This window comes from Triturus cristatus, chromosome 5_1, assembly GCF_964204655.1.
Source record: "Triturus cristatus chromosome 5_1, aTriCri1.1, whole genome shotgun sequence".
Lineage (NCBI taxonomy): Eukaryota > Metazoa > Chordata > Amphibia > Caudata > Salamandridae > Triturus > Triturus cristatus.
The window spans coordinates 50,790,586-50,816,169 of record NC_140587.1 but is presented as its reverse complement, the minus strand read 5'-3'; the positions used below and the strand labels follow the sequence as shown (position 1 = coordinate 50,816,169).

The following is a 25,584-nucleotide window of genomic DNA, read 5'->3' as shown; positions in this document are numbered from 1 at the left end:
ACCCACTCCTTCCGGTATGGCTATGGGCAGAACCCTGGCACAGAAGCCGTAATTGGTGGTGAAAGGGGGCACTCCCGTAGAGCTATGGGTAGCATTGTTATATGCCAATTCGGCCATCCACAGCAAGGAAACCCAGGAGTCCTGTGCCTCTTCCGCATAGCACCTCAAGTATTTTTTCAGGGTCTGGTTTAGTCTCTCTGTTTTCCCATCTGTCTGGGGGTGGAAACTGGTGGACACCGCGGACTCGATGTGCAAGGAACGACACCACTTTTTCCAGAAACTCGCTATGAACTGAGGGCCCCTGTCCGAAACGATGACTTTGGGAGTGCCATGGATCCTGACGATGTTCTGTAGTAGCAGTTGCGCTGTTTGGCCCGGCTGTGGGTAGGTTCTGGCATGGCACGAAGTGACCCATTTTGGTTAGGCTATCCACCACCACCAGGATGGCAGAATGACCTTGGTCAACCGGAAGCCCTGTGACGAAGTCTATGCTGGTGTGTTGCCAAGGCGACTGAGGCGTGGGCATGGGGAGGAGCTTTACTCTCTTCTTTGAGGCGTCCGATTTGGCCCTGGATCAGTTCTCGCAAATGGAAACCCAGTTCTTTACATCCGAGACCAACGAAGCCCACCAGAAGTGTCTTTGCATAAGGAGAGTAGTTTTTCTTGTGCCAGGATGTCCCGCCAATGGGGAGTCGTGGCACCAAGTGAAAGCCCTTTCTCGTAAGGTTTGTGTGGGAACATACAGTCTGTGGAGGTGAAATGGCAGTCCTTGTCGGATATGCGTCCCTGGTTTGGATTCCGCCCACCTATTCCACTGTTCGGGGATTCTGGCCCGTCTTATGTTATACAGGTAGTTTTCTGCTGTGAGCATGCATATCACCTTGGAGGGAGGTATCATGGCTTCTTCCAGCACTGGTGTTTCCTCTTCTTTGGACAGTAACCTGGATAGGGCAACTGCTTTACGGTTGTCCGCCCCTGGCCTAAAAGTGATGATGAAATCGTACTCCTCAAAAAAGAGCATCCACCCCATTTGCCTGAGAGAGAGATGCCTTGCCGTCTTTAAATACTGCAGGTTTCGATGATCGGAATACACAGTGACTGGATACCTAGCCCCCCATAAGTAAGGACGCCACTCCTGGAAAGCCTTCTTGATGGACAACAACTCCTTTCCAGCGATATTGTAGTTCCGTTCGGCTGCGAGGAGCTTCTTGGAGAGGTACGCTACCGGGTGCAGTTGTCCTGTGTTTTTGTCTCTTTGCGACAGGACAGCGCCGATCGCCTCGTCCGAGGCGTCTGCTTCTACAACGAAAGGGGTGTCGAGTTGGGGGTGTCGTAACACTGGTGCCGAGGTAAAAGCCTGTTTTAGATACTCAAAGGCGGTTTCCGCTTCCTGGTTCCATCCAAAAGGCACCCTTTTCTCAACAACCTAGTGATCGTAAGGGCCTTTTGTGAAAACCCCTGTATGAAGCGCCTGTAATAATTGGCAAAGCCCAGGAAGCACTGCACTTCACGAACGTTATGTGGAACCGGCCAGTGGCGCACAGCCTGGACCTTACGCTCTGCCATACTCAACCCCTCCGGACGGAGGATCACCCCCAGAAACTCAACCTCAGACACCCCAAACTCGCACTTACTCAGTTTGCAGAATAATCGGTGCTTCCTCAGGGATCGCAAGACCTGGCTGACATGCTCTACGTGGTCGTCCTCAGACGTTGAATAGATCAAAATGTCGTCTATGTAGACCACTACTGTTCTGTCCACATAGTCCTTCAAGACGTCATTCAGGAAATACTGAAATGCCGCCGGAGCATTACATAGCCCGAACGGCATTACAGTATATTTGTAATGACCATAGCGCTTCTTAAAGGCGGTATTCCACTCATCCCTTTCGCGTATGCGCACTAGGTGGTACGCGCCTCTGAGATCTAAGCGGGTGTATATCTTTGCATCGCGCACCTGATCCAGCAATACGGGGATGAGTGGCAGAGGATACATGTTGCGAATCGTGTTTTTATTGAGTACACGGTAATCGCAACACGCCCTCAATTCGCTGTTGGCTTTGGCTATATTAAAAAAGAGGGGAGGCTGCAGGAGACCAGGAAGGCCTAATAAAGCCGATGTCAAGGAAATGGTCCAGGTATTCTCTTAGGTGTCTGGTCTCTGGTTCTGATAGCGCGTAGACCCTACAGGAAACTAGAAACGGGTTGGCCAACAGCATGGCACAGCATTCCCTCCCCAAAAGCAGGTGTTATTGACATTCGTTCGACAGAAACCGTACCATCTTGTCTCTCCAGTTAACGGTGGGGTTATGAAGGCTAAACCAGGGCATTCCCAAAATTACCTCATACTGAGGTGCTTCGATTACATTTAAAGCTAAGGTCTCTGTGTGTTGTCTCCGACCGCTCTTAACGGTCAACCGTATATTCTCTGTTTGTTCTATGATCAGCCCTGAGGTAAGCGGTGTATCGTCAACCGCCAAAACCTCCTCGGGAATGCGTGGTACCTTGTTTATGGACAGCCGTTTTACCAACCCACTGTCTATAAAGTTCCCTGTGGCCCCCGAGTCCAGCATAGCCTTGACCTGATGTTGGAGGTGCCTGGATTCGAGACACATCGTCAACACTATGTGGGGCTCAGTATCTTTCAGCTGGGTTGTAGCCAGCGAGGGAATCTTCCACTCCTTGTGCTCTATGGGTTCGGACGTGACCAGACACGTGCTGCTAGACTCGGTGTTGGTGACTGAAGCTAGGGATTTCCTAGGTCTATAGGTGCCCCCTGGTTTTTTTTGGTCATGCGGGACACTCTCGGACGTAATGCCCCTTTTTTCCGCAATACATACACAGGCCCTGAGCATGCCTACTCTCCCTCTCCAGCCTTGACAAAGGAGCGCGAATGGTCCCCACCTCCATGGGTTCTGAGGTGGCTTTGGTTCCGTTTGTCTCTTTCCAAAGGCCTCTGTCGGGTCTATATCCGGCCCTCTCTCCTCTGTATCTGTCCCCGCTTCTGTCCGCTATGCGCCCATCCAGCCGTAACGCCAGACTGACTAGATCCGCACAAGAGCGGGGCTGTGGGTCTATTCTGGCTATGACGTCCTTCAGGTCGTCATACAAGCTTTGATAGAAAAGGGAAATCCTTTTTTCTTCCGGCCAGGCCACTTCGGCCACAAACCGGTTGAACGAGGTCAAGTAGGTCACTAGATCATTCTTCCCCTGTCTCAGGTCCAACAGTTCTCTGTCAGCACTGAAGGAGGTGGTTCGCCTATCGAAGACCCCTTCAAAGGCCGCTCTAAAGTCATCCCAAGGAACCACCCAATTGGCCGTGTCGCCTACTAGGTAGGAAATCACAAAGGCCACCCTTGAGTGGTTGTTTGGGAATGTGGACGGTCTGCAAGAAAAATGCATTAGAACCTGTGTCAAAAACACTTGCATCTTCTGAGGGTCCCCTGCATACCTCTCCGGGTTGCCTAGGGAAATGGGAGGAGGCACAGTGACGTGTATGGGAGGTGTCCCGGGACCAACATCAAAGGGGTTTCTGGCTAGCCTCTCTACCTTTTCTCGTAAAGAAGCCGTTTCGGCCCTAGAAGCCGCCAGTTCCTGCTGAACCGCAGCTAGTGCCTGTAGGACCTCCTCCATGATGCCCCCCCCCATTGCAGCCCCCGAACCGGGAGGAGTGATAATTCATGGGTGCGTAATTCTGTTACGATTCCGCCCTTGATCCGCTACTCCTCAGGATCCAAGTGATGCAATAGGGTATCCACCTCTTGATCTCTCCAACTCCAGCAATTATTGCACGGAGGATTAGAGTGATCAAGTGAGGGAAGGGTAGGGAGGGAACAGCGGGGATTAGAACCTGAAAGAAAAACATAAACAACATGACATGCAACACTACTCTCGTGAATTCTCACTAGGTCGATATCTACCTTAGGCTGGGTGCTCTATAATCAATCTCCTCTTCAGACCGACCACTGTTGGTATTTCGTCATACCAGCACATACTACAAAACATAACACAGGTATTAGCGCTCTGACCACACACACCAAAGGAAGCACAGGCCGCTGGTGAAATCCACGCTCACCACAGATAAAGGCGAATCAGCATTAGCTCATACTGGAGGCTGTAGAACTTCCACAGGTAAGGTTCGGGGGTCCTTTCTACATTAGGAGTACTCTAGCAAAGCCTAAAAGCCAGTGCCTTACAGGTTAATCCATTCTGCTGTCCCGATTTTAAAACAATTAGAAATGATATTTCCAAACAACAAAGAAGTTCTCCACTAGACAGTTAACCTCACTGCAGTAGGGTTTAGGGAGAGATTAATGTTTCTAGGAAATGGCTCTTAATCCAGAGTAAAGCACGTTACAATAATAATTCACTGTTATTGACTCTCAGTACGTGTTAAATGGAAAAGTCTCGCGCAAGTGGTACAGCGCATGCTCCTGCCTCGGAGCCCTGTACAAGCCAAAGGAAACCCAAGAACCGGATAAGTACTACTAAAGGTCCCCGAGGAGCTCAGCTCAATTCACGGGGCTCTTACCGCTCAAGAGGCCTCTAGGAAAGCGCCGGCTGGAATCACCCGGTCGGTACTACCACTCCAGACTACTTCGGGGTTTTTGCGGTGGTCAGGAAGATGGTGCTGGCGCCGACCGCGCTTCTCCCGGTCGTTGAAGGGAGCGAGGTAGGTGCTGGGAAATGGAGCAGCTGGACCGGCCGTTCTCTATCGGGACGAGACGCGCCCTGGGAATGGCCAGGAAAGCTCCGTGCCGTTCGTATCTGCTGATGCCGGCAAAGAACAAAAGCGAGGACGGACTCGCTAAGAGAATTACGCACGCTAGTCTGTGCGCGTCGCATTTTTAAGGAAGCGGCTGCGCCCCTTCTGCTGTGGCCTCATGGGTGTTGTAGGCCTGGCAGGCGCGTTGCATGTTTATGGGGGCGTGATTCACGGTCCCTGACACTCTACTTGCTGTACTCTAATCATTGTCAGTACCCAAGTACTCATCCAGTGACCCAGGCTTTAGCATATGGACTGCTTCAAACCCCTATCCACTATGCATGCAGTCCTCTAACCACCTACACACTTGTCTTTCACACCTTCAATTCCCCAGTCACTATCTATACACTTCCAGCAAACACCCTATCACTCCCCTTGCACTACTCTAGTGACCCATTCAGCACCATGTACTAATCCATTCACTGCGCCAAAACCCAACCACTTATAAATTCACCCAAGCACTCTTCTTGCAGTACTCTAATCATTCAGTCAGTATCCAAGTACTCATGCAGTGAGCCAGGCCTTAGCACATGGACTGCTTCAAACCCCTATCCACTATGCCTGCAGTCCCCTAACTAACCAACACACTTATAGTTCTGCACTTATACATTCACCATACACTACTAATGTATTCTTTCAGTCAATTAAGCTATACACATACATTCCAACAAACTTTCACACATCCACTTACAAATATAGTTCTTTCTTTAACCAGAGAAGTTAGTTCTGAGAAGAACATTTTTTTTTCTTCTTTTTTTCTTTTATATTTTTCTTTTATTTTTATGAACGATTTTGTTATTTTTTTGGTGGGTTTTCAAAAAAAAAAAAAGAAAAAAGAACTAAAAAAACAGGAAACTTCAGGAATTAACAGCTATTCCCAACAAAAAAAAAGCAAACAAAAGTCAAACGATGATTTTGTTGCGCCGCACACACTGCTTCAACAGTCTGCTCTCCATAGGATATTAGTTTTCTGCACTTTACGCAGCGCTGCTTCAGTAGAGCAAATTCAGGACGTATGTCCGGTGGTGATGGGTGATGTAGAACTGCCAGAGGTACCAGGCACTGTAGGTGGAGGGTTCTGTTGTGCTCTCCTGCACTCCTCCCAAGCCAGATTCACTGGATGCAAAGTCTTCAGGTGCTTATACATCGAGGCAGTACCGCGAGAGGATTTTTTCTCAGCACTACCTCAGGACAAGACACGCTCACAAATCTTGCAGGTTACTTTGGTGGCGTTCACTTTCTTCTGCCCCTCCGGAAAGGTGAAAAACTTCCACACCACCGATATTGGCCTTTGTGGGCGTGGAGCTTCCGGTAAAAATTCTTCCTCTGAAGAATGTTCCTCCTGGCCCTGTGGCTGTTGTCCTGAAGCCATGATGTTGGTTTTATTCTCAAAAACACCAAAAAAACAGTAATGGGAATAGGTTCTTCCAAGCTCAGAGATAACTCTCCAAAGAAGCTCAAAGAAGAATGATGGAAATGGGTGGGGTCCTTCAATAGTTAGAATGGGAAATGTTATGAACCAATCAAATATTTATTTTTTTCAGGTCACATGGGTTCCACGCACCCTGCGCACAGGCAGCACGCACCCAACGCGACTTCGCGAAATTGCATTTAAAAGTAATAAAAGTTTATTACAAGTAAAAAAATATTATTTTTATGAATAGCTTAGATAATGTCTTGCTATATCTATCATTTTAGACACAAAAAAAAATTGCGGGAGTCGCGCACCCACCACGTCGAACAAGCATATGACGTCACGCTCAAGCGCGTGAGCGTCGCGTACAGTAAAGCGCAAGTGTTGCAAATGCGCCGGAGCTGGAGTCGCGTACCGGTCGCATAGTGATCGCACACATCTCAGAAAATACGCACCCGTCGCACACCCTACGCGGATTCTTCACAACATTTCTAAAATGGCGGCTAGGTTCCGCGTAGTGATCGAGAAAGGTATGCTTTGGGTGCGTGACTCCAAAAAAAGGTGTGAAAAAAACCAAGAAAATAAAAAAATATAAAAGAAAAAAAACAATATTTAAGTTTCAATATTTTAAAAAACATTTATATTTCCATTTATATTACAAATATATAATGTAATTTAAAAAATAAATTATGTAAAAATAAACAGTTAAAAAACTGTAGAAAATCAGTATCAAAAAAAATATATATAACTATTATTACATTTAAAAATTATCATTTAAAAAACCTTGGAAATTCACTGAAAAAACCATAGGTTTCAGACATGTTATAGCTAGGAATTAGCATTTAAAAAACCTTAGAAATTCACTGAAAAAATCATAGGTTTCAGGACTGTTATAGTTAGCTGGACATTTCACTCATACAAAACCATTGAAATTCCTCCGTTCTAGTTAGTTCTGCTAACTATAACTCGCGCGCACGCAATCCACTGCTGATGATGTCACAAAATACTTCATTCATGACATGGTCAGTGACATCACTGATGACATCACTGATGACATCATCCACGTGACAATCAGATACACCTCATCATACATTAGTATAACCTTTCATCACTCACTGTAAAATACAGAGTGCCATATTTGAATCCATTGACACACCAATACAAGTTTCTAAAAACCCACTCAGTGATTCCTAGATCTACACACACATCTAATCACTTACCTTTAGATTCACTCATACATGCTGTCAATGATCAATAGAACACTATCAAATATACTTATACACCTATATCGACATTACACACCAGCACACATCCTATTCACTTATGCAGTCATCCTACTCACTTATGCAAACAATGGATCATACTTACATTTAGTCAGCTACACACTTATACAAACACCACTTCATTTATTCATATAGATAGTAACTCTTACTTAGTGTGATACAATCACTATTACAAGTATACAGTTATCCATACAGTCACTCATACAATCACTGAGTCTTATGTATACTTATTTATATACAACTGTCACATACACTGCCTTTTATTTTTCTAGTTTGTTGGACATGTACCATTGAGAGATATATTTGCTCATCACAACACCCATAAAGATATTCACTAACCCAAACATCTGTTATAACATGCAGTCTTAACCTTATATACCTACTGAATCAACTATTCACACATCTTTGGGCAGTCACATACACCCCACCGAACCACACACACATTCACTCTCCCATACAAATACTCAGTTAACTAATCAATAACTAATATAGACTTTCAGGTAGCTAGTAACCAACTGGTGCAGCAGTTTACACAACAACTGACAAAGTGATACAGATATTCACACAGTTTAGTCACTATCCAATATATTTAGTGAGACACTATAAATTAGTCAAGTAAACAGTCAATCACACTGCTACTAAATCCCCCATCCAGATATTTATATATCCACTCATTCTACAATGCAGATTGTTATATATATATATAATACATATTTAAATAACTAACTAAACCACATTCACTGGATGATGTCATCAGTGATGTCATTTGAGATGTCATCAGTGATGTCACTGACCATGTCATTAATGATGTAATATGTGACATCATCAGCAGTGGATTGCGGGCGCGCGAGTTATAGTAAGCAGAACTAACTATAACGGAGGAATTTCAATGGTTTTGTATGAGTGAAATGTCCAGCTAACTATAACAGCTCTGAAACCTATAGTTTTTTCGGTGAATATATTTATATATCTATATCCGCCCCAGATTTAGCGGTTTCTCTTCCCTCTTCCCACCGTGAGCCCTTGGCACTGTGGCTAATCCCTAAACTATTTACCACTATCTTCACCTCTTCAACACTGTCCGCATCAAAAAAGAGAAAGTATTTCTCTTTTTTGATGTGGACAACATTGAAGAGGTGAAGTGCGTGGTAAATAAATATATATTACCTACTGGCGGTCGCCAGTAGGTAGTTATAGTTAGGACCTATTATCCATAGGAAATCCGCAACATTCTATTTGGAATAACTTTGGCGCCGGTTGTCGAATCTTCGCGAAATTTTCAAAACTGGTGGGGCGCTCCGGTCCGCTCCTATCCTGAAAGTCTTGAGGTGATTTGTCAAGCGGGGGCCGAGAAAAAAGGGGGTCCCAAAACGTGTTTTCCCCATGCAATTTTCCATAGGAACCTTTAATCGCAGCTACAGCCCGAACTGCTGAACGGAATTACACCAAATTTGGCAAAGAGGTAGCCCTTGGTTCAGAGTCGTGCCTTTTGGTTAAAAGGTGTAAATCGGTTCAGTAGTTCCTGAGAAAATCAAAAGTAAAATCACATATATATCTGGGCGGAGCCTAACCACACATTTCATCGTGAGATCTGATTGGCTGTCAGCACTTCATCCAAGAAGTGTTGGCAGCCATCTTGGGACCAATATACATGATAGCACCTCATTAAAAAGCATTGCAGTTAATAGAAGGTTTTAATACTTTAGTTACATTATAAATCATTTGTTGATGATACCATACTCATTTTAGGAATTGTGGTGTGTTCTAAGGTGATTTTACCATGTGAAAAAGCCTTCTGCTGGGATATCATGAATCATGTTTGAGAGAAAACTATTTTCTCATGCTTTTCCCACAGAGGTTTGGAAGGTGATCTATAAGCTAAACTGAGAGCATATTTTCTGTAAATTCACATTATCTTTCTCAGTCATGTGAGAATGAAGTCTGACATTCTCAGTAAAACATGTACATTCAACAAGGGCCAAGACTGTCAGTTGATTCCTTTGTGTTCTACTGCAGCTTCCCAGAGTGTTCTAAAGAACAACTAGAGCGCTAACAGTCCAACTTATGACAAACGTATTGCACACCTGAAGCCATCTTGATTGGAATAAAGTGGTAACTCTTAAAACATTTAATTTAAAAAGGAACAACATGAGGGGGTTCATTTTGCCATAGAAAGTATGATTAGTGCTGCAGAAAGAAATATTAGGGCACATTTTGAGTGACTTCTCAAATCCTCTTCTATTTCATTAAAAAATTCTGACATGCAAACTGAAACATGCACTTTCAATACCAGCAGCAGACTTCCCAGGTGAGCAGAAGCTTTACTACAGTGATCTAATGAGCAACTAGAGTGCTAACATTCTGAATTTATGGCAAATGTGTGACACATCTGAATGCCTTCTTGATGGAATCAAAGTAAAAAACTGAAAGTATTTCCTACTGAGGAGACTGTAGTAAGTGAGGAAATTAGGAAACTTCATAACAAATAAGTTTCCCAAGATGGCCACCAGAGACAAAAGAGCCCAAATGTAGCACCCAGATGTAGCCCAAGTATAGCCCAATGACAGAATGTCCCAGAGTGTTCTTAAGTAAAAAACTAGAGCGCTTACTGTCTAACTTATGACAAACGTATGGCACACCTGAAGCCATCTTGATTGGAATAAAGTGGTAACACTTAAAACATTTAATTTGAAAAGGAACAAAATGAGGGGGTTCATTTTGCCATAGAAATTACATGATTAGTGCTGCAGAAAGAAAAATGAGGGCACAATTTGACTTCTCAAATCCTCTTCTATTTCATTAAAAAATTCTGACATGCAGACTGAAACATGCACTTTGAATACCAGCTGCAGACTTCCCTGGTGAGCAGTAGCTTTACTACAGTGATCTAATGAGCAACTAGAGTGCTAACATTCAGAATTTATGGCAAATGTGTGACACATCTGAATGCCTTCTTGATGGAACCAAAGTAAAAAACTGAAACGCATTTCCTACTGAGGAGACTGCAGTAAATGAGAAAATTATGAAACTTCATAACAAATAAATCTCCCAAGATGGCCACCAGAGACAAAAGAGCCCAAATGCAGCACAAATATCACCCAGATGTAGCCCACATGTAGCCCAAAGACAGAAGTGTGCAAAACACTTTATTTTTTGTGTTTTTGCAGTTTTATATTGTGCAGACTTGTCCGGTATTGGAGTGCTTTACATGAGCATTGGTTACATCACACAAGATCAAATTCATTTTGGTTGTAGACATGGGGAGATTAAGTGATTTGACCAGAATCACAGAATGTCGAGCTGAAGCAGAAACTCCAACCTGGTTCCTCAGTTGCAAAGTCTGCAGCTCTGGAAGTAACACCACATCCTCTCCCCTAAGTGCAACATTTAATCAAATGGTCAACTGGATAAAAAAACATAAAGATAACAAATAATTTAAAAGTGCTTTGTCGCTATTTGAAAACTCGGAAAATATATCCTCATTTTAGTTTTTAAGAGCACTAACCATAATTTTGATGCAAATAAGACCCTCTCATATATGTAATTTCTAAATGAAATGCTCTAGGTATTACAGTTTTGATTACATCAAGATGACGTCAGGCGTTCCACACTTTTGTGATAAATATCGAATGTTAGCAATCTAGTTGTTCATTAGGATACTGTTGAGAGGCAGAGGCCAGGAGCACGGACTCTGAAAATTGAAGGCAGGTAGGAGGGTGCAGAGGCAACAATTTGACCACACTGGGCAGGCAGGAAGGGCAGTGGCAGCACAACAGACTATGGAGGGCAGTGGAAAGGGGGGCAGGGGCAACAAACCAACAATACAGAACTGGCAAGAGAGGCTGTGGCAATATAATAGACCATTGTGGGCAGAAGGAAGAGGCAGTGGTAGTACAACCATACATGCCAACAGACCCGATTCAGCCAGGAAACGTCCAATGTTTTTAAACTCAAATGGGCTTTATTTGATCTGTCTCCTGTCTACAATCTCTTCTTTTTCAATGTAACTCAATGGGGAAAATCAATACCCCAGTTTTTTTTCAAAATCTCCGTCTTACGAAGTTCAAAATGCTCGCAAGTATGGTACATTCTCCTGCCCTTTATGGTCTGTTATGCTGCAGCTTTCTCTCCTGTCTGTCCTTTATGGTCAGCTAGCTAACATTGCCTCTTTCCCCTCTGTTCTCTGTTGTCCATGTGCATGGTTCAGTCCCCTCCCTATTGATTTCTATGGATTGTTGTGCTGCACTCCTGTCCCGCATGCCCTGTGCTGTGTATTGTGCTGCTGCAGACCCTGATGCCTGCCCTGTAGGGTCAGTTTGGTGCACCTCTCAATGTCCCTCCTGTCCTCTGTTATCCGAGTCCATGTCCCTACCCCAATTCCTCCTGCCTTCCTTGATCGGCATTACAATGGAACAGACAAGCCAGGAGGGAGGGAATAGGGGTCTGCACATGGAAACAGAGGGCTGGGAGCAAGGGGGCAGGGCAGGAGCAGCAAGATGACCATGGAGGTCAGGCAGGATGGGCACTAGAAGCAAGACACACAATGGAGAGCAACAGTGAGACTATGATGGCATACACACAGACCATGGAGGGAAGGTGGGAGGGGGTCAGGGGCAGCACAGAAGACTCTAAATCTCCCACCAGCACGACCGCCTACACTACACAAACACCACTGCACTACCCTAAACCCTAAAACACTACCTCAGCACGACCCCCTACACTACACAAACACCACTGCACTACCCTAAACCCTAAAACACTACCCCCAGCACGACCCCTACACTACCCAAATACCACTGTACTACCCTAAACCCTAAAACACTACCCCCAGCACAACCCCCTACACTACCCAAACACCACTGCGCTACCCTAAACACTACCCCAGCACGACACCCTATACTACCCAAACACCTCTGCACTACCCTTAACCCTAAAAAACTACCCAACACGACCCCCTACAGTACCCAAACACCACTGCACTAAACCCTAAATCTACCACAGCACGACCCCCTACACTACCCAAACACCACTGCACTACCCTAAACCTTAAAACACAACCCCCCTCAACTACACAAACACCATTGCACTACCCTTTACACTAAAACACAACCCCCAGCATGACCCCCTCCACTACACAAACACCACTGCACTACCTTAAACCCTAAATCTAACCCCAAGCACTACCCCCTACACTACCCAAACACCACTGCACTACACTAAACCCTAAAACACTACCCCCTACACTACACAAACATCACTGCACTACCCTAAACCCTAAAACACTACCTCCAGCATGACCCCCTATACTACACAAACACCACTGCACTATCCTAAACCCTAAATCTACCCCTAGCACAACCCCCTACACTACCCAAACACCACTGCACTGCCCTATTCCTAAAACACTACCCCAGCACGACCCCCTACACTACACAAACACCACTGCACTACCCCAAACTCTAAATCTACCCCCAGCACGACCCCCTACTCTACACAAACACCCCTGCACTACCCTAAACCCTAAATCTACCCCCAGCACAACCTCCTACACTACACAAACACCACTGCACTACCCTAAACCCTAAAACACTACCCCCAGCACGACCCCTACACTACCCAAACGCCACTGCACTACCCTAAACCCTAAAACACTACCCCCTACGCTACCCAAACGCCACTGCACTACCCTAAACCCTAAAACCCTACCCCCAGCACGACCCCCTACACTACACGAACATCATTGCACTACCCTAAACCTTAAATCTACCCCCAGCACGACCCCCTGCACTACCCAAACACCACTGCACTACCCTAAACCCTAAAACACTACCCATTACACTACACAAACACCACTGCACTACCCTAAACCCTAAAACACTACCCACTACACTACACAAACATCACTGCACTACCCAAATACCACTGCGCTACTCTAAACCCTAAAACACTACCCCCAGCACAACCCCCTACACTACCCAAACACCACTGCCCTACCCTAAACCACTACCCTCAGCACGACCCCCTACATGATGAGGAATTTATGCAGTGCCTCATTTCGTATTCTCCTTTACAAAGATGTCTGTTTGCAGTTTCACGGTTTTGCTTTTAGCATAGTTTGTTTCCGTACCTCTAGACTGAGGAAAAATATTTCACTAGAGCGATGTCACATAATTGAGCCCTCCATTCAGACCTATGAAAGTGCCTCAGTCCTTTTTCAAAGGTTTGTCACGGATATTTCTGCAGGCAGTTTGTGCAAATGTAGACATTATTCAGAACATGCTAAGCAGTATCACAGTTGAACTCGGATAGATCGCTCGCCACTTAAACGGTAAGGCAGGTTTAAAAAGGGGCGTGGCCTCGGACCACCTCTCTGCAACGCAGCTCTGTGGCGTTTACTGGAGGTACCTGGTGGGCTAGTTGGCCGTCAGGGACCCTCAGGATTCAAGGGGACTTAATCCTCAAACTTACAACGCACCAGGGGGCGCGTTTGCACAGTGGTGCAGGGAGGGGGCAGGGCCTGATAAAACAAGTGTGCAAACGCGCCCCCTGGCTCGTTGCAAATTGGGGGATTAAGTCCCCTTGAATCCTGAGGGTCCCTGGGGGCCAACTAACCCACAAGGTACCTCCAGTAAGTGCCACAGAGCTGCGTTGCAGAGAGGTGTAAAAAGGGGCGTGGCCTCGTAACACCTCTGCAACACAGCTCTGTGGCGCTTACTGGAGGTACCTGGTGGGCTAGTCGGCCCGCAGGGACCCTCAGGACTCAAAGGGACTTAATCCCCCAATTTACAACACGCCAGGGGGACGCGTTTACACATGTTACAGTTTGAAATTAGCATTTAAAAAACCTTTGAAATTCACAAAAAACCATAGGTTTCAGGGACATTATAGTTAGAAATTAGCATTTAAAAAACCTTTGAAATTCACTGAAAAAACCATAGGTTTCAGGGACGTTATAGTTAGCTGGACATTTCACTCATTCAAAACCATAGAAATTCCTCCATTATAGTTAGTTCTGCTAACTATAACTCGCGCGCCCGCAATGCACTGCTGATGATGTCACATATTACATCATTCATGACATGGTCAGTGACATCACTGATGACTTCACTGATGACATCATCCATGTGACAAGCTAATACACCTCATCACACACAAGTATAACCTTTGATCACTCACTATACAATACAGGGTACCATTTTTTAAACCATTTACATACCAATACCAGTTACTACATACCCACTCACTGATTCCTAGGTCTTCACACACAACTACCCATTCACCCACAGAATTACTCATACATGCAGTCACTAATCAATAGAACACTATCAAATGCACTCATACACCTATATAGACATTGACACATCAGCAGTCATCCTAGTCGGTTATGCAGTCATCCTACTCACTCATGCAAAGAATCAATCCCACTTACATTTACTCACATACACAGTTATACACACAACACCTCATTTGTTCATTCAAAAAGTAACTCATACTTACTATGTTATAAAATCACTATTACTTGTATAAACTCATCCATACAGTCACTCTAACAATTACTAACTCTTACTAATAGTTATTTATATACACCAACGGTCACATTCACTGCTTTTTATTTTTGTACTTCATTACAGATGTACCACTGAGACATTCACTCATCAACACACCCATAAACACACTCACTCACCTAAACAACTGTTTCCACATGCACTCTTAAACTCATACACCTAGTCAATGAACCACTTATACATATATGCACCGAGTCACACATCTCCCACTCAACCAGACATACACTCAGTCTCCCATACAAATACTCAGCCAACTAATCAATAAGTAATATAGACAGTCATGTAGCTAGTGACCAACTGACGCAGCAGATTACACAACAGACAGAGTGATACAGACATTCACACAGTTTAGTCACTAACCCATGTATTTAGTGAGACACTTTTAATTACTCACTTAAACAGTCAATCACACAGCTACTAAATCCTCTATCCAGACATTTATATATCCACTCATTCTTCAATGCAGATTGCTATATATATAATACATATTTAAATATCAAGCAAAACAACATTCACTGGATGATGTTATCAGTGATCTCATAAGTGATGTCATTTGAGATGTCATCAGTGATGTCACTGACCATGTCATGAATTATGTTATATGTGACATCATCAGCAGTGCATTGTGGGTGCGCGAGTTATAGTTAGCAGAATTACCTATAATGGAGGAATTTCTATGGTTTTGTACGAGTGAAATGTCCAGCTAACTATAACGTATCTGAAACCTATGGTTTTTTCAGTGAATTTCTAAGGTTTTTTAAATGCTAATTCCTAACTATAACGTGTCTGGAACCTATGGTTTTTTTCAGTGAATATATATATATATATATATATATATATATATATACACACACACAAAATGCCAAGAAGAGAAGTATGACCCCGGATAGTTTTTGCTGGGCAGCAGCTACTTTATACGGAGCACTCTACAACACCACAGACACTCTAAGCCTGTTTACCTCAAATGTCTTTTTGTATGCTAGCAGAGTTTTTCAGCATTGGATTACCACATTTTCATCCACGCCGTGCAAGAAAAGCGACAAAGCATTTTGCCATTTTAGGTCTCGCCTGCGACCCAGCATGCACTCTAGCGTGCAGGAGACATTATTTTCTACAAGGGGCTTGGAGCCCGCCCACTGCTTACTATTCATTTGCTTCCTTGTCAGTCTTACTTGCTGCCTTTCAATTGGCGAGCGCATGCCAGCTTCATTTTCTCTTATTTCATGTGGCCCTTGGACCAAGTACTAATTGCTTCATTTTGATTTGCCTCCTCCGCTGGTCACGCTGTGATATTTTTCTTTTCTTCTCTCTTCCTTCCAGTGTGCTGCTTTTTCTTCTTGGCATTGTGTTCCCTCCTAGCTCCAACCGGGGCCCCAAAGGCCCAGATAATGGCTTACCCACTCAAGCAGTATGCAATCCTACAGTGGTGCAGTGAAGTCTTGCTCCGTATCGCAAAGTTGGCTGCACACGGTCACACATGGCAACACCCAGAAGGTGCAGGCTCTCTCCTCCAAACCACGCTACCGGCTGGTTCTAGCGATCGAGGTTGTTCCCACTCCGGTTATCGCATGGTAAGTCACTTTGCCCTTTGCTGGGGCGGGGGAGGTTGTTCTCCATGGTCCGACAGGGCTCCTATGATGTCCATTGATCCTTCGGCCTCCTTGTGTGCAGTTTGCAGTAGGCACGCTGAAACCGCCTTAGTCACCGCAGCAGTTTCTCGGTCCCAGGTGACGGCCAGAACCCTTGGCCTCAGTGTCTCAGGTGGCCCCTCCTGGCATATGGGGTCACGGCCACAGCACTCACAAGTCTGGTAATGCTGACCTGGCATTGATGTTCACAGTGGCCCTCTCTCCAGCACACAGGGCCACTCACCAAAATGTTGTTCAGTCCTGGAACCCTTGACACAACCCTTGCTCCTCGGCTCAGTCCACGGCGGCCCCACCCGGCATATGGGGATCACTGAAACAATCCAGCACACGGGCTACGGCCTGATTGGTGCAAGAGCGGATTTTTCACTCCTTGCACAGGGAGCCCTCACAATAGGGCTCCCCCCGGACCTTGCTCCTTTCAAGGCTCTCCTTTTCCTCACAGGGCACCCTGGTCTTGTCAAGCAGGCATGCGCTGGTGCTCCAGGCTCCAGAGCAGGTGGTCTTGTTTACCCTGGGTGATTTCCCCTCACCCAGCAGGGTGACTAGCTGGCCTGGGCCCCCTACATCCTAGTCATAGGCAGAGCTTCCCCTCCTCACACAACCCATCTGGTTGCTTGCCAGATTACAACGTTTAGGGTCTCAAACTCTGCTACTTATAGTTCTTTTCCAGACACAAAATTTACCGTAGTGTTCAAGTCTTTAAAGTTTTATGGTGGGGTTCCACTTGTTTGAAATGGAAATGTTTCCCCTTTCTTCTACCTCCTGAAGGATGTCTTTTATAGCAGGCAGGGCTTGGAAGCTAATTAACACACAAGATTCATGGGAGTGACAAGAGTTTACACCTGGATGTCAGGCACAGGTATATGTGCATCAAAAGGTCAATCCTGGACTCCTAAGCCTACTCTTCATGATTCCCTTAACAGCCCCATCTCTCTCACACTGTCCCACACTTCACTCAATGTGTATTGTACTTCTTGCGAGCACACATACACACATGCTTCTATCGCACATGCACTTCCACATCTACCAGATATAGGCCACGGGTGTGTCAAGCACACAGCAGGAGAACTTTTAAAAAGGCGAGTGTGCCTGTAGGCCTCCCTTTCGTGACACAGGGTAAGAGGACCTGCTTCTCACACCATTCTCTGCAGGTTCTCCAAAGTTTGCCTGTTGTGTACAGTTTAACTGCTTCTCATACCCCTTCCTGGTTCTCTTATTCCTTTCCTGCTGTGTAAATGCCACCTGGCTCACACCTCTCCATGGTTTTCCAATGCCAGTCCATGTATGTAAAGCTCACCTGCCACTCACACCCATCTCCTGTTCTCCTAGACCACTACTGGCATGTAGAGCTCACTTGTCTCTCGCGTCCCTTCATTGGTTCACAGAGGCCCGTCTGGGTGGATTGATCTCTCTTGCTTCTCACACCCTCTCTGCTGGTTCTACAAGACCAGCCACGTGTGTAGAGCGAACCTACCTCTCGCATATCTCCGTGGGGTTCTTCTGGGCTAAAGCTGGGTTTTAGTTCTGACCTGCCTCCCGCACCTCGCCTTCGCGCTCCTAGGTTACTCCAAGGAAGCAGAGCTCACCTGCCTCTCTGTTTCTCTTAGACTGGCCCTGGGGTGTAGTTCTGATCTGACTCTCACACGTATCTCTGGTTCTCCTAGGCCAGTCCAGCTGTGTAGAGCTCTCCTATGTCTCACACCTCTCCCTCGTTCTCCAAGGCTATTCCAGGTGTGTACAGCTCACCTGCCTCCCACACCTGGCCCCTAATCCTGCGGTGTAATGTAAACCTGCCTTTCAGACCTATCCCCGCTTCTCCCAGGACTGTCCAGTTGTCTACAGGTCACCTACCTTTCCCTGCTTCACCTGGGATAGTCCTGGGGAGTAGTTTGGACCTACCTCCTACATGTATCCGTGGTTCTTCCAGGCCGGCCCAGGTGTGACAGCTTACCTACCTCTCACACCACTCCCTGGCTCTCCTAGGTTACTCCAACGGGCACAGAGCTCACCTGCCTCCCACACCCCTCTGGCTACCAGTCCTACCATGTAAAGCTCCCCTGCCACTCGCTCACCCTCACTACAGTTCTCAAGGTTGTGAGGCCAGTCCTATTTCGTCCGAGCAGACTGACAACCCCTCCAGCTTCCCCAGCCCAACAGGCCAGATGCTAGTTGACAGGGGCGTAGCTTCAGGGGGGGGGGGGGTGTTTAGAGTGTTACAGCGCACCCCTCAAATTTTCTGGTAAATAGCTGGGGGCAGGTATTATGGGTCGGGTGTGGTGAGGCGTCTGTCAGATGTCACCACGCCTTTTCACATACACACAGACAGAAACGTACACATACTCCTCCCGCCCATCCCCCCCGCCCCCCCATAACTGACCAAGCTATCCGCCCCTGCAGGTAGGTGATGAGACCAGTGACTGCGGGCGGCCCCCCTTTACCTAAGGCTTGCCACCATACTGGTGATTGTTCTCGTTTAGTTCCTGACATTACATTAAGGGGCTTTTTTTTTTTTAAACAAACAAAAAACATGACTGAGGGCGCAGTGGGGTGGACACGTGTTAGACGGCTCCGTGTCTTGCAAGAGGGCAAAGCATGACGCAGGCAGAAGCACCCCTCCCTTCCGGACAGTCACAGACATGAGGGGTTAAGGCAGCAGACCCCGCCCCCACACCACGCACAAAGAAAGGGGGCTGCCAAAACAGAAACTTCCGCATTTTCAGAGTTGTTTAGATAATTTTCAATACTTTTAATCATAAACTCCGAAGATATAAAACTTGAATTTGAAAAAAGACAAATGTCAAAACGAGCACCCGGGAGCACAGAAACGGCACCTCTTGCATTGCTCAGAAACGGGGCCCCTGCTGGGTGCACCAGCCCCGGACCTGTCAACCCCTCCCTGGACCCGAGATTACTGTGCATTCTGGGACTTGTGGTCTACGGAAACTGGACTGCCTGTAGCAGAATTAACAGAAAACACAGAACCGAGGAGCTGTTGAGGCATGGCTCTGAAACCTGGCGTTTGTCACACGGAGCGCTTAAGCTCTTCTTTTTGTGCTTGGGAGCTCGCCCAGGCCTCGTTTTACTTTGCATCGTGGGATTTGTAGCTCCGATGTTATCATAATATTCTCAACTAAGCATCGCAGAATGCAAAGAAAACATACCTGCACGGGTTGAGCTACTTGCGCACGGACCTGGGCAACGCCAGAGCTCTGTATTAACAGGGGTGGCTTCGTTCAGGTGGAGTAATGTGTCGGTAACTCACGTCTACCAAGCTGTGACCCCGTGACCTTAAGCAACCACTGGGATTTAAAAAAAAATCTTTGCCCGTTACATAAAGCAGCATTCTGGGAATTGTAGTTTTAAATGGGTCGGACCTTTTGAAGAGCAAGATGAAGTTGTCAAATGAAGGAGTACAGCAAACCTGCAGATGAAGTAGCCAAGGAGGCTGTGATCACAGAGGCAGCACTCTGGGCCGACAGCCTGCAAGCAGAGAGGCACTTCTCCCTACAAACGCATATGCAAAGCACAGAGGTACAGCTCTTTACTCTGACTGACACAAAGCAGGCAGTCCTGGACACTCATGTGAAGCAGGCAGCACTTTACACTCACATGAAGCACGTAGTGCGCCAGGGTGACACGAAGCAAACAGCACTATACACTAATCAACACAAACCAGGCCGCACTGTGCTCGAGTGATGCAGGCAGCACTTTACACTCACATGAAGCAGGCAGTACTGTACTCTCATGTGAAGCAGGCAACACTCACATGAAGAAGGCAGTGCTCCATGGTGACACGAGGCAAACAGCACTATACACTAACCAACCCAAACCAGGCAGCACTGTGCTCTGATGAAGCAGGCAGCACTTAACACTCATATGAAGCAGGCAGTGCTCCATGGGGACACAAGGCAAACAGCACTTTACAATGTACAAAGCAGGCAGCGCTGTACTCTAACTGATACGAAGCAGACCTCGCTCTGCAGTGACTGAAGTGAAGAAGTGAGTGCTCTAGGGTAACACAAAGCAGGCAGTGTTTTACACAGACTCATTTCAGGCAAGCAGAGCTTTAGGCTGAAGCAATGTAATCACAGCTTTCAACTAACATGAAGCAGGCAGTACTGTACTCTCATGTGAAGCAGGCAACACTTTACACTCACACGAAGAAGGTAGTGCTCCATGGTGACACAAGGCAAACAGCACTATACACTAACCAGGCAGCACTGTGCTCTGATGAAGCAGGCAGCACTTAACACTCATATGAAGCAGGCAGTGCTCCATGGTGACACAAGGCAAACAGCACTATACACTAACCAACACAAACCAGGCCGCACTGTGCTCGAGTGATGCAGGCAGCACTTAACACTCACATGAAGCAGGCAGTACTGTACTCTCATGTGAAGCAGGCAACACTCACATGAAGAAGGCAGTGCTCCATGGTGACACGAGGCAAACAGCACTATACACTAACCAACCCAAACCAGGCAGCACTGTGCTCTGATGAAGCAGGCAGCACTTAACACTCATATGAAGCAGGCAGTGCTCCATGGGGACACAAGGCAAACAGCACTTTACAATGTACAAAGCAGGCAGCGCTGTACTCTAACTGATACGAAGCAGACCTCGCTCTGCAGTGACTGAAGTGAAGAAGTGAGTGCTCTAGGGTAACACAAAGCAGGCAGTGTTTTACACAGACTCATTTCAGGCAAGCAGAGCTTTAGGCTGAAGCAATGTAATCACAGCTTTCAACTAACATGAAGCAGGCAGTACTGTACTCTCATGTGAAGCAGGCAACACTCACATGAAGAAGGCAGTGCTCCATGGTGACACGAGGCAAACAGCACTATACACTAACCAACACAAACCAGGCAGCACTGTGCTCTGATGAAGCAGGCAGCACTTAACACTCATATGAAGCAGGCAGTGCTCCATGGTGACACAAGGCAAACAGCACTATACACTAACCAACACAAACCAGGCCGCACTGTGCTCGAGTGATGCAGGCAGCACTTAACACTCACATGAAGCAGGCAGTACTGTACTCTCATGTGAAGCAGGCAACACTCACATGAAGAAGGCAGTGCTCCATGGTGACACGAGGCAAACAGCACTATACACTAACCAACCCAAACCAGGCAGCACTGTGCTCTGATGAAGCAGGCAGCACTTAACACTCATATGAAGCAGGCAGTGCTCCATGGGGACACAAGGCAAACAGCACTTTACAATGTACAAAGCAGGCAGCGCTGTACTCTAACTGATACGAAGCAGACCTCGCTCTGCAGTGACTGAAGTGAAGAAGTGAGTGCTCTAGGGTAACACAAAGCAGGCAGTGTTTTACACAGACTCATTTCAGGCAAGCAGAGCTTTAGGCTGAAGCAATGTAATCACAGCTTTCAACTAACATGAAGCAGGCAGTACTGTACTCTCATGTGAAGCAGGCAACACTCACATGAAGAAGGCAGTGCTCCATGGTGACACGAGGCAAACAGCACTATACACTAACCAACACAAACCAGGCAGCACTGTGCTCTGATGAAGCAGGCAGCACTTAACACTCATATGAAGCAGGCAGTGCTCCATGGGGACACAAGGCAAACAGCACTTTACAATGTACAAAGCAGGCAGCGCTGTACTTTAACTGATACGAAGCAGACCTCGCTCTACAGTGACTGAAGTGAAGAAGTGAGTGCTCTAGGGGTAACACAAAGCAGGCAGTGTTTTACACAGACTCATTTCAGGCAAGCAGAGCTTTAGGCTGAAGCAATGTAATCACAGCTTTCAACTAACATGAAGCAGGTAGTGATCTATGGTTACAAAGTAGGCAGCACTTAATACTGACCGATACAATGCAGGCATCACTTTACACTGACTAAAACAAAGGGTTAGGAAACAGGGAGCACTTTAAAAAGGAAAACAAAAAGCAGGCACACTTTACACTGACTGACAGGGGGCAGGCAATTTTGTATAGCAACTCATGAAGCAGGCAGCACTCTAAACTGACTGGCATGAAGTAGGCAACACTTTACACGTGGTGGCAGAAGGCAGTAAGCATTTTAATAGCTTCCTATGAAGCAGTCATCATTTTATACCAGCTGCCACGAAGGAGGTAGCACTTCAAAATGGTTAACATAAAGTGCGCAGCACTTTAAACTGTCCGTGGATCAGGCAGCACTCGGCCAGCCCACTGCTGTGCTAGAGAGCGCATTAAGGATGCTCAAAACCACTGTACAGGTGCTCCGGTCCCAATAAGGCTTCTCAGTGTGCCAGGCCTATTTAAGGGCATTACCTTGCAGACTAAATCATTCCGGCGTAGTAACCGGAGTGTAAATCTTGCCTACAGCGCAAAAGGATGTAATCAGCAATTGCATCGATGACCAACTGCATGTAGCGGGTATCTGTGGCGCAGGTGAAGTGTGTGATCAAATCCTTTTTGTCTGGACTATGGTTTAGGTCTTCAAACAGGGACTGAATGTAGGATGCAGCTTCCTCATAGGTGTCACTGTCCGTGTAATCTGGGAAGCAGATTGCAAGAGGGCTCGTCTTGAGCTTCTCTTCAAACAGATCTTTCTTGTTGAAAAGGAGAATTGTCGGGCTACTCATCAACCACATGTTTTTGCAGATGTGGTCGAACAGCTGCATGCTTTGATGCAGGCGGTTCATCTCCTCACCCAGCACCAGATCATAGTCGTTGAGGGCCACACAGACCACCACGGCAGCCGCATCTGTAAAACACTGCATCCACTTCTGGCTGTCTGGTCGCTGACCGCTAACATCGTAGATTTTAAACTCGGAGTCCCTGATGGTGAACTGCATCTCTGTCACGCCTGGTGTCCTGCAGCTGGCCCTCAGCACATCGTGCTCTGTGGGAATGTAGTCCTCTCTGCATATTCTGTCAAGATCGTTGAAGAAATATGATGCAGAGTCGTTGAGGCGATACTGCTGGGTTTTGTGGAAACATTCCTGCACCCCACTGTCTTCCCATAACCGTTTGATGGCGCTGGACAGTTCAGGGTTCATCATCACCTCATCGGCACTTCCAGTCAATAAGAACAGACGCCGAGCGTCGTCGGCTCTAGCGGGGTCATTGAAGTCTATGTTGAGTCCTGCCATGGCCTGTAGGATGGCGGTGATAGACTGGATGATGTTGAAGTGTACCTGCTCCTTGCACTGCCGGCGCTCTTCCTTAGGTAATCCATTCTCACTGGCAATCTTCAGCTGCTTCAAGAAGGTGCTTTTCCCACTGTCCGGCAACCCCACAAGCAGCAGCTTTATCTCCCTGTGTGGGTTCTTCCTGCCATCCTGCAGCAGGTGTCGCTCAATCTTTCGGCTCCTCTTGGCTGCCGCCCTCTTCTGGGCACTCAGTGTGCATCCCATGGTGTAGGGCTTGAGGATGAGGGGTCTTGAAAGGTGGGGGGGATGTGAGGACTCAGGGAGAGCCCCCACCCTCCCAGGCAGGCTGCACCCTCAGATCTGCCCCCTGCTGTGTGCTTAGAAGGCAGCCCATGCTGGAGGATCTGGGCGAGAGGCCTGGGGGTGGCACACCACCCTCTGCATGTTGCACCCTCCGGAGTCCACGCCCTCGCCTCCATGATTGTGAAATCAAAGCCCAAATCATGTGCTAAGGAAGAAAACTACAAAAGAAGCCCAACTATGAAAGGAAACAAGCCCGAAAGTGGACCTATCTATCTAACGACAGCGAGTGGATACTAATTTCACCTTTCATATCACAACTGTGCTCTCATAGCGCCGCGTTTTTCAACTTTTGTATAACACGAACTTTCCCCGTTACCATCAGAGCGCTCAACCACAGATCCAAATTGCGAGATTAGGCGATTTGCACAGAATTAAAGGACGGCGCTGAGCCCAGACCGGCAGCTCTTCCCATTAAACCACATTTGCTTATGTCGGTCTACTACTACTTGGCAGCCCCATGTCCTTTTATTCGCATTAAATATATTTCCGTTACTATTACTATTGCTTCACGCCCGTTTTATTACCAAGTGCTGTGGTGTGTGGGTCATTTTAAAAGTTGTGTTACCCAGTGCTAAGGCTAATGTTGCCCCCAAAGGTTTGGGCTGAATGGAGCCCCCCTAAGAGTCGTCACATGGAGGTATTTTATGTTTCTATGTAATTAAGGACAGTGGTGGCACCAGCCCGTGTCAGTCAGCATCTCTCATACATACAATGTGGTTACAGTACACTTGCAGGCAGTGCTTGAAATGGAAAAATAGAAGTGCAGGTATCTGCTTGTGTCTGAGAAGTGCCGGTACTCTCCGATTAAAAGTATAGCATTTCTCTTGAGAAGTGCCGGTACTCTCCCTCTCAAAATAGAAAAGAGCCGGAGTACCGGACAGTACCGGCCCATTTAAAGCACTGCAGGCACATCACAGGCTGCTATTACTGTGTCCGTTAGATGCAAAGTGCATGTTTTGTGTGCCAGGGCATGGCCATTGGCAACCTGCCCCCCTGGCTTACTGATCCTATAGTATATGAAACTGCCCATGAATAACCAGTTTCTTAAAACCACATCCTCTTCCTGTTTTTTGTGCTATTATAACATAACTCCTCTCCAACCACTGAAAATCTGAACCACGTGTAAATTATTTAGAAATACAATGAAAACAGGACGTGTCCTTTATGAAACTTGCAGTAACTCATTTTATTAAAAATGGTGGAATTCTGGACAGAAAAAAAAATCAACTGTGCTTATATGTGATGCACACGTTTCTGGTGTAAACAACGTGTTCGTCATGTACCAGCAGCACTTCACAGCAGGACGGAGGGAGAGGACAGGCGAGAGGAGGGGAAAGAAGGGCCCGAGCGAGGTAGAAGGGAACAGATGTGTGTGAGAGAGAATGCCGTGGTCAAAAGGTGGTAGTGGCAGCAGAGGAAGAAAGTGGCTGGGGCTA

At 46.6% G+C, this 25,584-nt stretch overlaps 1 pseudogene across 1 annotated transcript; it reads right to left on the bottom strand.

The window, feature by feature from the left end:
• Positions 1 to 20,143: 20,143 nt before the first annotated feature.
• LOC146830139 (guanine nucleotide-binding protein G(i) subunit alpha-1 pseudogene) lies at positions 20,144 to 24,278 on the bottom strand (annotated as a pseudogene). The gene has a single exon (XR_014961369.1). The product of XR_014961369.1 is annotated as a guanine nucleotide-binding protein G(i) subunit alpha-1 pseudogene (transcript).
• Positions 24,279 to 25,584: the final 1,306 nt, after the last annotated feature.